Source organism: Simochromis diagramma, unplaced genomic scaffold (assembly GCF_900408965.1).
Source record: "Simochromis diagramma unplaced genomic scaffold, fSimDia1.1 OVJJ01000343.1, whole genome shotgun sequence".
NCBI classification, from domain to species: domain Eukaryota; kingdom Metazoa; phylum Chordata; class Actinopteri; order Cichliformes; family Cichlidae; genus Simochromis; species Simochromis diagramma.
In genome coordinates this window covers 9,013,016-9,025,249 of record NW_024386831.1, presented here as the reverse complement: position 1 = coordinate 9,025,249, position 12,234 = coordinate 9,013,016, and the positions used below count along the sequence as shown (strand labels likewise).

The following is a 12,234-nucleotide window of genomic DNA, read 5'->3' as shown; positions in this document are numbered from 1 at the left end:
TTGGCTTCTAGGGGACTTCTAATTGCAGTGCAACTGCCTGAGTGAGGGAAAATGTGTCTATTGGACATGTTAGGAGGCCTTGGACTGCTTTGTCGTTAATGAGATGGCTACCATCAATCAAGAGCTGTGGGAGATGACTGTAAATAAGGCTTTAATCACGGGAGGTGCATGTTGACAGGCGGATTCCTGGCCCACTTTACTTCCTCACATTTGACTTGTGTAAACACATGTCAAAGTGACAGAGGTTAAGGTTTGGGGTGAATTTGGCTATAATAATGTTCTCATAATAATGACTGCAGAGAGAATAATTTAGCAAATTCTGTTGCTTGCTTTTTTTGGAGCGCCGAAGCTGGAACTTATGGGAAACTTTAACATCAGCTCAATCAAGTTTTTGTTATTCTATGTGTGATATCGGCTGTCAAATTTGCATCAAAATGTAGATAAATGCACTGTTCACATGTAAGCTAATCTATGTAAGCAGCTCTGTAAACATGTGTAATATAACAAGGTTCAAGGTTACATTATTTTACACCCGTAGGTAAATTTGCTTTGCAGAAAATGATAGCATATAACACCCCAAATTAAACTGTCCTATTGGTCCACCTCATGCACTTTAAATTATAGAAAGAAACATTCTGGGTTTTGTTTGGTTTGGGTTTTTTAAACTAACAAGTCTTGAATTTCTGATGTTAAATTATTTATTTATTTAATTTGTACAATCACCCCGGCTGATTCTTTGACACACTTCGCTTTTTGCAAGATCAAAACACAGCTGTAGCCGAGAGAAAAGATGTTTCGCTCTGTCAGGGTTGTTGGGACTAGAAAAAGTCTCAGGCTACTTGAACTTTAGTGGAGGGTTTCGTAAGTGGCTACCGTCATTACTGTTCAATGCAATTAGAGGCTCCCTGTGCAAAGCCAAGCTATCATTAAAGAGAAAAGAGCAGAAACAGAAAGGAGAGGAATTTTTTTAACAATCCATTAACGTTTGCCTAAACACCAAGCATTAGAGTTATTTCAGGACGTCTAGTCAAATACAATGTATGTGGTTAAGCTATAGCTTTCATTCAATTCTCTTATATAAATGTGCCTACTTATAAATGTTATTACTTCACTAAATAGTGCTATTCCCAACAAAGAAACTGAGGGTTAGCACCATGTCTACTGCAGAATTGGACATTTTAATCACATCTCTCATTTGTTCACCTCACATATCTGATATAAATACTCCACTATTGAAAATGATGATTAAAACAGTGAGTGTTATTAGATGAGAGGGGATTGCTTTAAACAATAGAGAGGAAATCTTATTAGTCCAGATGGCCAGTCCATCCCTGCTGTCAGGTCTTCAATGACACCAATTGTTTTGTAACAATCGAGCATTCAAAGTTTGGGGATATTTTAGATTTGGAGTTTTCAAAGTTATGTTGAAAACAGGTGGAAAAATGTGTAACTAACAGACCTGTGCAACTTTGACAACAGCTATTTGTTCTCGACTGAAGACTGGGTCAGTGCATCTCCAAAAATGGCAGGGCTTGTGGGATGCTTCCAGTCAGCACTGGTGAGTCCTCCTTATAGTCATCCAGGGAGACATGTTGTAAGGTTTTATGCACTACTGAACTTAAAGGAACTGCTGCAAACATCTTCATGCCAGATCAATCAGGGCACCTTAAGAGGTGTTGTAGAGCCCGTGCCTCAGTAATTTGTTGTTTTGCCATCAAATATTAAGCAGTTGAGGTCATTATGTTTTGGCTCATCAGTGTATGATTTATAGCTGGAAACAGCCAATGTCCAACTCTATTTTTAAAGGCTTGTTGCCACTTGAGAATGTTTTGGGTGTTGGTTTTTTTTCATATTTTAAAATTCTGCTACATGAAAGTTGCAAGTTTGTGTCCAGATATATTTATAAAAAGACAGATTGTGACCCGAACTGACACTTTGTCTGCACCTCACACCAGGGGGGACCTTCGTTTTTGCTCTAACCACATGCTTGTTAGCTATCTCTCTTACTGTCCATCAATGGCCTTTGAGACTTAGTTCAGATAGGTCACCTACAGCAATTTCTGTGTTGCAAAGCCCAAAAAGCCTGCTGTAAAACAGTCGCCCATATGCTTACAGCACTCAGCGGTCCACTCACTTTTGTTATTAAGCCGCTTGAGAGCTTCACTGAAGTTTACACATTGCTGCTAATTTACTACAAAATTTAGAGACAAAACAAACTAATCTTGTTGAGGTAAGTACAGTCAAGTGCTGGAATGGGCTGTTAGGCAGGTGACTGGACAAGAAGGCAAGGCAAGGCAATTTTATTTGTTTAGCACACTTTCAGCACAAGGCAATTCAAGGTGCTTTACATGATTAAAATAAAACACAAAAAATAACACATAAAACACTATAAAAGTAAAATACAAGAAAACATTTACAAGAAAGCATTTACAATAAAACAGCAATCAAGACAATAATTTATATGAAAAAAATAAAAAAAACAGGTAGAGAGCCATAATAGGATCAGTTACTCATAAGCAAGTCTAAATAAGTAAGTTTTAATTTTAGACTTAAGAGTTCAGTGTCTCTGCAGCTTTGCATTCTCCCAATAGTGTGTTCCAGATGTGAGGAGCATAGAAACTAAAAGCTGCTTCTCCATGTTTAGTTCTGGTTCTAGGGACGGTCAATAAACGAGAGCTGGAGGACCTGACTGATCTAGATGGTTTGTACCATGATAGCAGATCCCTAATGTACTCTGGTGCTAACCCATTCAAATTATAAACAACAATACAACTTATAATCAGAGACGGAGCCGATAATAAAACATTAGTGATTAAAGATACAAAAAGCACTTTAAAGTCTATTCTCTGAGCTACAGGGAGCCAGTGTAATGACTTTAGAACTGGAGTAATGTGCTCTATTTTCTTGGTTCTAGTGAGAACACGAGCAGCAGCGTTCTGAATCAGCTGCAGTTGTCTAATTGATTTTTTGGGTAAACCCGTGAAGATACTGTTACAGTAATCAAGGCGGCTAGAGATACATGCATGGATGAGTTTTTCTAGGTCTCCTTGTGTCATCAGTCCTTTAATCCTAGAAATGTTCCTCAGGTGATAGAAGGCTGACTTTGTCATAACGTTTAACGGGCCCTGGAGGTTCAGGTCTGAGTCCATTAATACACCTAAATTTCTGGCCTGATCGGTAGTTTCTAGTTGGACCAGTTTGAGCTGATTACTGATATTTAATAGATCTTTTTTGGGTCCAAAGATAAGTACTTCAGTTTTGTTATTGTTCAGTTGAAGGAAATTATGAGACATCCAATTATTAATTTGCTCAATGCATTTATTAAGAGTTTGGATAGGTTCAATATCACCTGGTGACACTGAGATATAAAGTTGAGTATCGTCATAATTGTGGTAGTTAATATTATTGATGGTTATAATCTGGCTTAACAGGAGCATGTAAATGCTAAATAAGAGGGGCCCTAGGATGGAACCCTGGGGGACCCCGCATGTGATTTCTAGATTTTGTGATGAAAATTGGCTAATTGACACACAGAAGTTCCTGTTCTTAAGATAGGACTTGAACCAGTCGAGTGCTGTACCAGAAAGTCCGGCCCAGCTCTCTAGACGTTCCAGTAATATATCATGATCAACGGTGTCAAACGCCGCACTAAGGTCCAGTAGTACCAATACTGTGGATTTCCCACGGTTATACGGATGTCATTAAACACTTTGACAAGGGCTGTCTCGGTGCTGTGGTGCCTACGAAAACCAGACTGATAAATATCAAAGCGGTTGTTCATTATGAGAAAGCTGTTTAACTGCTGGAAAACAGCTTTTTCAATAATTTTACCGATAAATGGAAGATTAGAGATTGGTCTGTAGTTTTGCATTAATGTGCTGTCTACGTTCTTTTTCTTTAATATTGGTTTGATAACTGCTGTTTTTAAGGCTTTGGGAAAGACACCTGATAGGAGGGATGCGTTAACTATTTGGATCAGATCCTCCCTGAGGACCTTTTTAAGAAAACCTGTCTGTAATATGACAGAGCTTAGATTCTCAATAATTTTATCGAGGCTTGATTGATTTAATGTTTGAAAGTGAGTCATTTTCTCTGCATAAGTGCTAATTGGGCTTAACGTCGGTATTGGGGGTTGAAACTAATGTGCCAATCGATCTTCTGATTTTCAAGATCTTTTCAATAAAGAAGCTGGCAAATTCATTGCAGGCCCTGGTGGAGCTTAGTTCAGGGGCTATTGCCACTGGAGGAGTAGTTAATCTCTCCACTGTAGCAAATAATGTCCTAGCATTATTGTTGTTTCTATGAATAATCTCAGAGAAAAATGACTCCCTTGCATCCTTCAGGGCTAGTTGATACTTATTCAGCCTCTCTTTATATATCTCGCAGTGAACCTGGAGTCGAGTTTTCCGCCATTTTCTCTCAGCACGCCGGCACTCTCTTTTTTCATTACATACCAGTGGATCACTTCTCCACAGAGACTTCTTTTTACTAGAGACAGTTTTAACCTTGAATGGTGCAATCTTATCCATCATGTCTAAGATTTTGGATAGAAAATCATCTGTCAGTTTGTTTACTGAATGTGTGTTGGTGGATGTTGGTGATTTAAACAAGGTGGACGTGTACATCAGTTTAAAATATTCAGCTGAGTTTTCTTTAAGGAAGCGTTTTTTAACAGTGATCTTACTCTGATTAGGTATATTGGCTAAGATGTTGCTATCAAATGAAATGCAGAAATGATCAGATAATGCAATATCAGTAACGGCAATGTTAGAGATATTTAGATCTTTGCTAATAAATAGGTCCAGAGTGTGTCCTCGATTATGCGTTGGCTCACTAATGTGCTGGATTAGATCAAAGTTATGGAGGACATCATTTAATGCTTTTGTTCCGCTATTTTGAGGCTTGTCAGTATGAATGTTAAAATCTCCCACAATTGCTATCTGGTCATAGTCTAGACATATTGCAGAGCAAAGGTCATTGAAATCATTAAAAACGTTTGTATTAGATTTTGGTGGTCTATATATGTTTAGAAATAAAACTTTGTTTGGTTCATTTATTTCAGTAGCTAAATATTCAAAGGTGCTGAACTCACCTAGCGATACCCTTCTGGTCTCACTAATGAAGTGATAATCAGTTGGGCAAGTCTCTATTAATACAGCTTGTTCTGAATTTCCATCTAACCAAGTTTCTGAAAGAAAGAGAACATGTATATCATGTGAAATGATGTAATCATTGATTAGGAGAGACTTCCCTGATAGAGATCTAATATTTAGTGCAGGTGCTTTAATATTTCTTTCAGTGACTGAGATATTATTTTTGCACCGTATTATATTCAGATTCTGTACTGTTCGATTATAAGTACTTTTAGTGTGTAAGGATCTGTTGCTTATAACTGGTATTTTGCTTTCAGTATATGAAAGCAAAATACCATGAAGAACACCATGAATACTTTTGTAACATACACTTAAATCTCTACTGCAGAGGATTCACATTTGCAGTTGTCTAAAGAATCAGTCTGGAAACAAACTGATCCTGATGAAAATGATAATGACTTAGTTTTTTTTGTTTTTTTTGTTTTTTTTACACAAATCAACTCTTTTGTAGCTAAAGTTAACACATTTGTTATACTGTTTAATCACAGATTATTTTACAACTAAAGCATGAATCTGACAACTTACTTTAAAAAAAAAACTGCGTAAGTACCCATATGGAAAAGAAATAGAAAAATCATATAAGGCTTATATGATTTACTCATGAAAGTGGCACTTTCATATATTGTTTTAGTAAGTATCCAAAACATACAAGTTTCATTTATATAATTTTTCAAGGGATCTTATATCCGTTTTCACCTTTGTATGCTTTTCATACAAGTTTCATACAAGACAGATACAAACTTTATAAGATTTATATATATATTTTCCATATGGGTATCAGACTGAGAAACTGACAGTAGCATTAGTTTGACTTTTCAGACACAGTGATATTTTCCATTTTTAAAATTCAGTACTTGCTGAAAAAAACAAAAAAAAAAACAAAAAAAAAACTGTTCATCCATCTGGTTCGTCTGTTAAAATGAAGCGTGCATGACTCCCATGGGGGACAGAAGGCACAGAAGATGTCTGTTTACTTCTGTATTTATGACAATATGCACAGAAACACTTTACATTTCAGTTTCTCAGCGATCAGCTGGCATCTTTTAAAAGAAGCAGTTAAACAGATCTGCACAGAAGCACCCCTGTAGATCACAAAATAAATTTAGAATGATAGTTTTGTTGTTTAAGTCTTCAACTTTTCTTAGGTTTCAACTTACAAAGAAAGAGAGAGAGAAAAAAAAAAAAGCATGTTAGTATGAAAGCCACTACAGAGACCTGTCTCACCAGTGAGGAAGTGCCATCACTCATGATCTGATGCAGAAAACCATTTCGGGTCCATTATTTCTCTTCCTTACTACTAAGACTACAGTCTCCACCTTCACTCACCTGAGAAGGCCTGAGCGCCAAACCAAGGATATAAATCTACTTCTGAGCCATGGCAGACAAGGTGAGCGATGTGATACTAATAACACAAAGGGGCTGAGAGAAGAGGTAATGTTGGAAAGGTTGTTGGGCTTTAGTTGGGCTTCATCTGTCTTGTCTCCTCTTTTTGGAAGACATCAACCCAGCACAAAATTGCACTGTTCAGCACTGTTCTGGAAACTTCCACTGTTAATGGTGGGATGGATGGCGCATTTTGCAGCATAAGAAATGAAATCGTTGAATCGTTAGGTCGGTCTTAAGCAAATATTACATTTTGCTGTGATTTATTTTGCAGTTTTATTATTTCTGTGTAATCAGACAAATACAGCAGCTTCCCTTCTCAGGGTCCAAGCTTTGTGAACAATTTTAAAATATTTTCATGCTGTGATTTGACTTTGATTTACCATCAATCCACTTTTACCAAATAAACAGACACATGCATAAATTATATATATTTATGTGTTTATTTATTTAAAAATGTTATTTAGTTCAGCACACACATTACTTATATATGTTATTTTTTCTAAATGTCAGAAAATAATACACTATAACATACTAGTTGTTATTATAGGTAAGTTTTTATGATTTTTTTTATTTTATTTTAATATTTTGGGGTTTGGGTTTTTTTGGTCATTTAAAGGTTTTTTTTGTTGTTGCATATGATTTCTCTTTTTTCTTCTTGTTATGCCTGTGAAGTACTTTGAACCGCACTAACCTCTGTGAAAGGTCTTTGTGAAAGGTACAAACAAAGCTTGATTGACTGATTGACTTCAGAGCAAATTGCACAAATAATATGGCAGGCAAGGTGAGCGACAAGGTGAACTGTTTCATGCGCACCTGATAATGATGCCTAAACGTAAGGTGACAGCGGGATGCTTTTCTTCTAAAAGTTCACTGTCCTGTGACAGGACCCTGTCTCCAATTACAAAACAAAATGCGCTCTTCCATTTCAGTTGTTTTGGGAACTGCCTGTCCCCTCCCATGGCCCTGCTATTCCTGACAGCTGACAGATGTTTCATGGTTTCTTGTGTTAACTCACACTATATCACTTCTTTTAAAGTTCTACCAATGCACTTAAATGGATGGCACTCTGGGGACCAACTCCCACATAGTGTGGGTAAGGAAATAAACCCTGAGCTGCTGGTGATTGCGCCACCAGCAATGTGTCTAATGTCGACGCTTATCAATGGGATTTAACTGAAAATATCACGATACAGGTGAAGAAGAATTTTCCATTTCACTTATTACTAATTAAAAAAAAAATCTAAACCACAATTGGTTCTTTTCACAGCTCACTGAACTCTGCTGCCTTATCCTCCAGCTGGCCTCTGGTAGAGAAAGAGGCACATTGCACTACAAGGCATCGCCTCAATATTAGTGTCAGTTTAATAGAAATAGGGGGCGGAGGTATTTCAGATGACGAAGAAAATTCAGGAATTTTAAAAACACAGTTATACCTCAAGGATGAGACAGCCGAGGCTAGTGAAGTTGTTGCTATGCAGGCAGCCCAACACTTATTAATGCCGCAGACCACTTTGGAATTTCTTCTTTAGCTCACACAAACTTTTAATTACATCTCTAATCAACACACAAGTATAATGTCTTCTGATCGCACGCTTTAAGTCTCAGAAATAGCTCCTATTTTCACTTGAGTGCTTTCTGCGTGAACTTTTTTTTGTTATCCCAAACAGTTTCTTACTCTTCTGACGATTCAGTTGTTGGTGTTGATTCTCAATCTGTAGCTTTTCTTTCACCACCTGAGCTTCACTGCTGAATTTCTCGACTACTAATGAGGTATTCTCTTAATTACAATTCCTACAATCCAGAGCAACAAAATAGTGATGGATCAAAAACCGGTGGGATAAATGAACACCACATGATTTGAAACAGATGGCTTTTTCAGGAACGTACTAATAGAAATGAAATCTCAAGGCCCACATGTACCACATTAATATTCTAATCAGGGGGGGCATGGCCCACGCTTTACTATTGAAAATTCCTTTAACAAACAATTACAAGAAAAATTTATCATTTGGTTTAATGTTTTAGTTTTCATTTTGCACATGGGACTGAGACATTTCGGAATCTCTCCTCAGCTCAGCCTTATGCAGGAGATCCTTTTTCTGCTGTTGGAGTTTATAGACAAATGGAAGTCAGAAAATAGGAAACCTCTCCCTGGGTTCCATTTCATGCATTTAGCTGGTTACTAGACGAGGCCAGGTGGGGTTTTTTAGCCACACAACAGCCTGTGTTTCAAGGTCATAGTTCAGGCTAAGCTCAGCATGACCCCCACTCATGTACAGTGGGGCAAAAAAGTATTTAGTCAGCCACCGATTGTGCAAGTTCCCCCACTTAAAAGGATGACAGAGGTCAGTAATTTGCACCAGAGGTACACTTCACCTGTGAGAGACAGAATGTGAAAAAAAAATCCATGAATTCACATGGTAGGATTTGTAAAGAATTTATTTGTAAATTAGGGTGGAAAATAAGTATTTGGTCACCTCAAACAAGGAAAATCTCTGGCTCTCACAGACCTGTAACGTCTTCTGTAAGAAGCTTTTCTGTCCCCCACTCGTTACCTGTATGAATGGCACCTGTTTGAACTCATCATCTGTATAAAAGACACCTGTCCACAGCCTCAAACAGTCAGACTCCAAACTCCGCCGTGGCCAAGACCAAAGAGCTTTCGAAGGACACCAGGAAAAGTATTGTAGACCTGCACCAGACTGGGAAGAGTGAATCTACAATAGGCAAGCAGCTTGGTGTGAAAAAATCAACTGTGGGAGCAATCATCAGAAAATGGAAGACATACAAGACCACTGATAATCTCCCTCGATCTGGGGCTCCACGCAAGATCTCATCCCGTGGGGTCAAAATGATCATGAGAACGGTGAGCAAAGATCCCAGAACCACACGGGGGGACCTGGTGAATGACCTGCAGAGAGCTGGGACCAAAGTAACAAAGGTCACCATCAGTAACACACTACAACGGCAGGGAATCGAATCCCGCAGTGCCAGACGTGTTCCGCTGCTGAAGCCAGTGCATGTCCAGGCCCGTCTGAAGTTTGCCAGAGAGCACATGGATGATACAGCAGAGGATTGGGAGAATGTCATGTGGTCAGATGAAACCAAAGTAGAACTTTTTGGTATAAACTCAACTCGTCGTGTTTGGAGGAAGAAGAATACTGAGTTGCATCCCAAGAACACCATACCTACTGTGAAGCATGGGGGTGGAAACATCATGCTATGGGGCTGTTTTTCTGCCAAGGGGACAGGACGACTGATCCGTGTTAAGGACAGAATGAATGGGGCCATGTATCGTGAGATTTTGAGCCAAAACCTCCTTCCATCAGTGAGAACTTTGAAGATGAAACGAGGCTGGGTCTTCCAACATGACAATGATCCAAAACACACCGCCCGGGCAACAAAGGAGTGGCTCCGTAAGAAGCATTTGAAAGTCCTGGAGTGGCCTAGCCAGTCTCCAGACCTCAACCCCATAGAAAATCTGTGGCGGGAGTTGAAAGTCCGTGTTGCTCGGCGACAGCCCCAAAATATCACTGCTCTCGAGAAGATCTGCATGGAGGAATGGGCCAAAATACCAGCTACTGTGTGTGCAAGCCTGGTAAAGACCTATAGTAAACGTTTGACCTCTGTTATTGCCAACAAAGGTTATGTTACAAAGTATTGAGTTGTATTTTTGTTATTGACCAAATACTTATTTTCCACCCTGATTTACGAATAAATTCTTTACAAATCCTACCATGTGGATTCATGGATTTTTTTTTCACATTCTGTCTCTCACAGTTGAAGTGTACCTCTGGTGCAAATTACTGACCTCTGTCATCATTTTAGGTGGGGGAACTTGCACAATCGGTGGCTGACTAAATACTTTTTTGCCCCACTGTAAGTGCACTAGGTTTGCTTTATGAAGCGTGTTACTCAACGTGATGGCCACCCTTTGCGATAATGTTGTATACCATTTCTATATAGTAGCCCCTGCTGATGAAGTCTGGTTACCTCTAATTGGCTCCTGCTTGCTGCCCCTGCCTCTATGACCCTTTCATCTTCATTAACATGAAGATGATATTCTCTCTTTATAGACAGACAGTATTCCTCCATCACTCTACATCCTCCTCTGCTCACCCCATGCACTTCTGTCTGCAGAAAGAAAAAAAAAAACGGAGAAGCATTGATTTTCTAAAGCTGCCATTTGATGCAGAATGATTTAGCAGCCCCCACACCCCTCCCTTGGTATGAACTCTACGGTTGAGCCTGTCCAGAGCAGGGCAGGGCTGAATAACTCAGACTTGCTGATGGATTTGGATGAGACCTTGTCCGCCCTCCTGTCTCCATAGCAGCATAATGATGGCAGCAGTGCCAGTTATAGTGCACACGATGCAGACAGAGATCCATATAGATAAGAGGAACAAATCACAGCTAGTGTCTTTCAGTGTAAATTAATGTTCATCCCCTTGAATTACACAGCCAACCTGTGCCTTATCCGCAATTATCAACACTCCATGACCACACAAAATCTAGTTCAACTAAAGCAAGAGAATACAAGAGGCCTATCATCAAGTCAAGAGTGTAATCTGATACCATGGTACTAACGCATGAGGATTTACCACCCCTGCAGTCACAAAGTGGAGTTCAACTGTTTTGACAGAGCAGCAGAGATACGTTAAACAACTGCAGACTTATCTAATATATCTGGGTAGGTTTGTTGTTGCACACATAATGTAATAACAGTAAGCTTCAAAAAAGTTATAGCATGGCTCTAGACCAGCGGTCCCCAACCCCCGGGTCACAGCCCCGTACCGGTCCATAAATCGTTTGGTACCAGGCAGCGAGAGTTGACGCTCAGGTGTGAAATTCATGGTTTTCAGGGTTTTTAGCGTTATTTTTTTAAATCATTTTTATCATTAACTCCATTTCCCTGGGTCTTCTTTTGTTGTATTTATCCACGACACCTTTAAAAGGCAGGTCCGTGAAAAAGGAGTTTTTCCTTCCCACTGTTGCCAAGAGCTTGCTAATCACGGTTGCTGGGTTTTCTCTCTTTACTTTACAACATGAACTGTGTTGAGGTGACTGTTCTTGTGATTTGGAGCTGTATAAATCCAGTCAAACTGAATTGAATTATTTCATGTGCAGCTAACCTCATTCTACAACTATGTGTAATATGTCATTCATTGGACAGTGATGGACTAAAGAATCCATTTAGCTGTTATCGTGTTTTAAAGAAGCTGTCTATAGGTGATTATTTTGAAAAGTGATTGATGGAGAGCTGACAAGAGGTCCCAGCTCAGACACAACTAATAATAGTGCAGGTACATGCAGGAAATTGTTGAAAAGAAAAACTGCTTTCAGCCAAAATGGATAGCACAATACCCCAGTTGTGGTATAAAAGATGTTTTGCTGCACTGTTGGCAACTTGGCATGTCCATTGTAGGCAACTCGAAATATTTTACTCGTGTGTGTATGACACTGAGGAGTACAGAGCAGACGTGCACACACTCAAACAGAGGCCAGATGAAAGCAGCAAAACAGTCGAAGGGAATCTCACTCTGAGCTAAAATGATAAATTTGGAAGCGCACAATATCATACACACATTGGTTTTTGGCTTTGTTAGAGAACGCTCTGGACTACATTCTGCAACTTCACTATTGTCTCTTTATAAGTAAAGGGACGGCCAGCACAAACATACGCAGCTGACTGGCA

General features: G+C 39.1%; 1 long non-coding RNA gene across 1 annotated transcript; it reads right to left on the bottom strand.

Moving 5' to 3' along the window:
* Positions 1-2,428: 2,428 nt before the first annotated feature.
* Positions 2,429-11,216, bottom strand: LOC120731324. The gene is made up of 3 exons (XR_005695328.1): positions 11,206-11,216; positions 9,451-9,460; positions 2,429-3,966 (listed from the first exon to the last, which is right to left on the bottom strand). It is a non-coding gene; the product is annotated as an uncharacterized LOC120731324 (long non-coding RNA).
* Between the last annotated feature and the right edge of the window lie 1,018 nt (positions 11,217-12,234).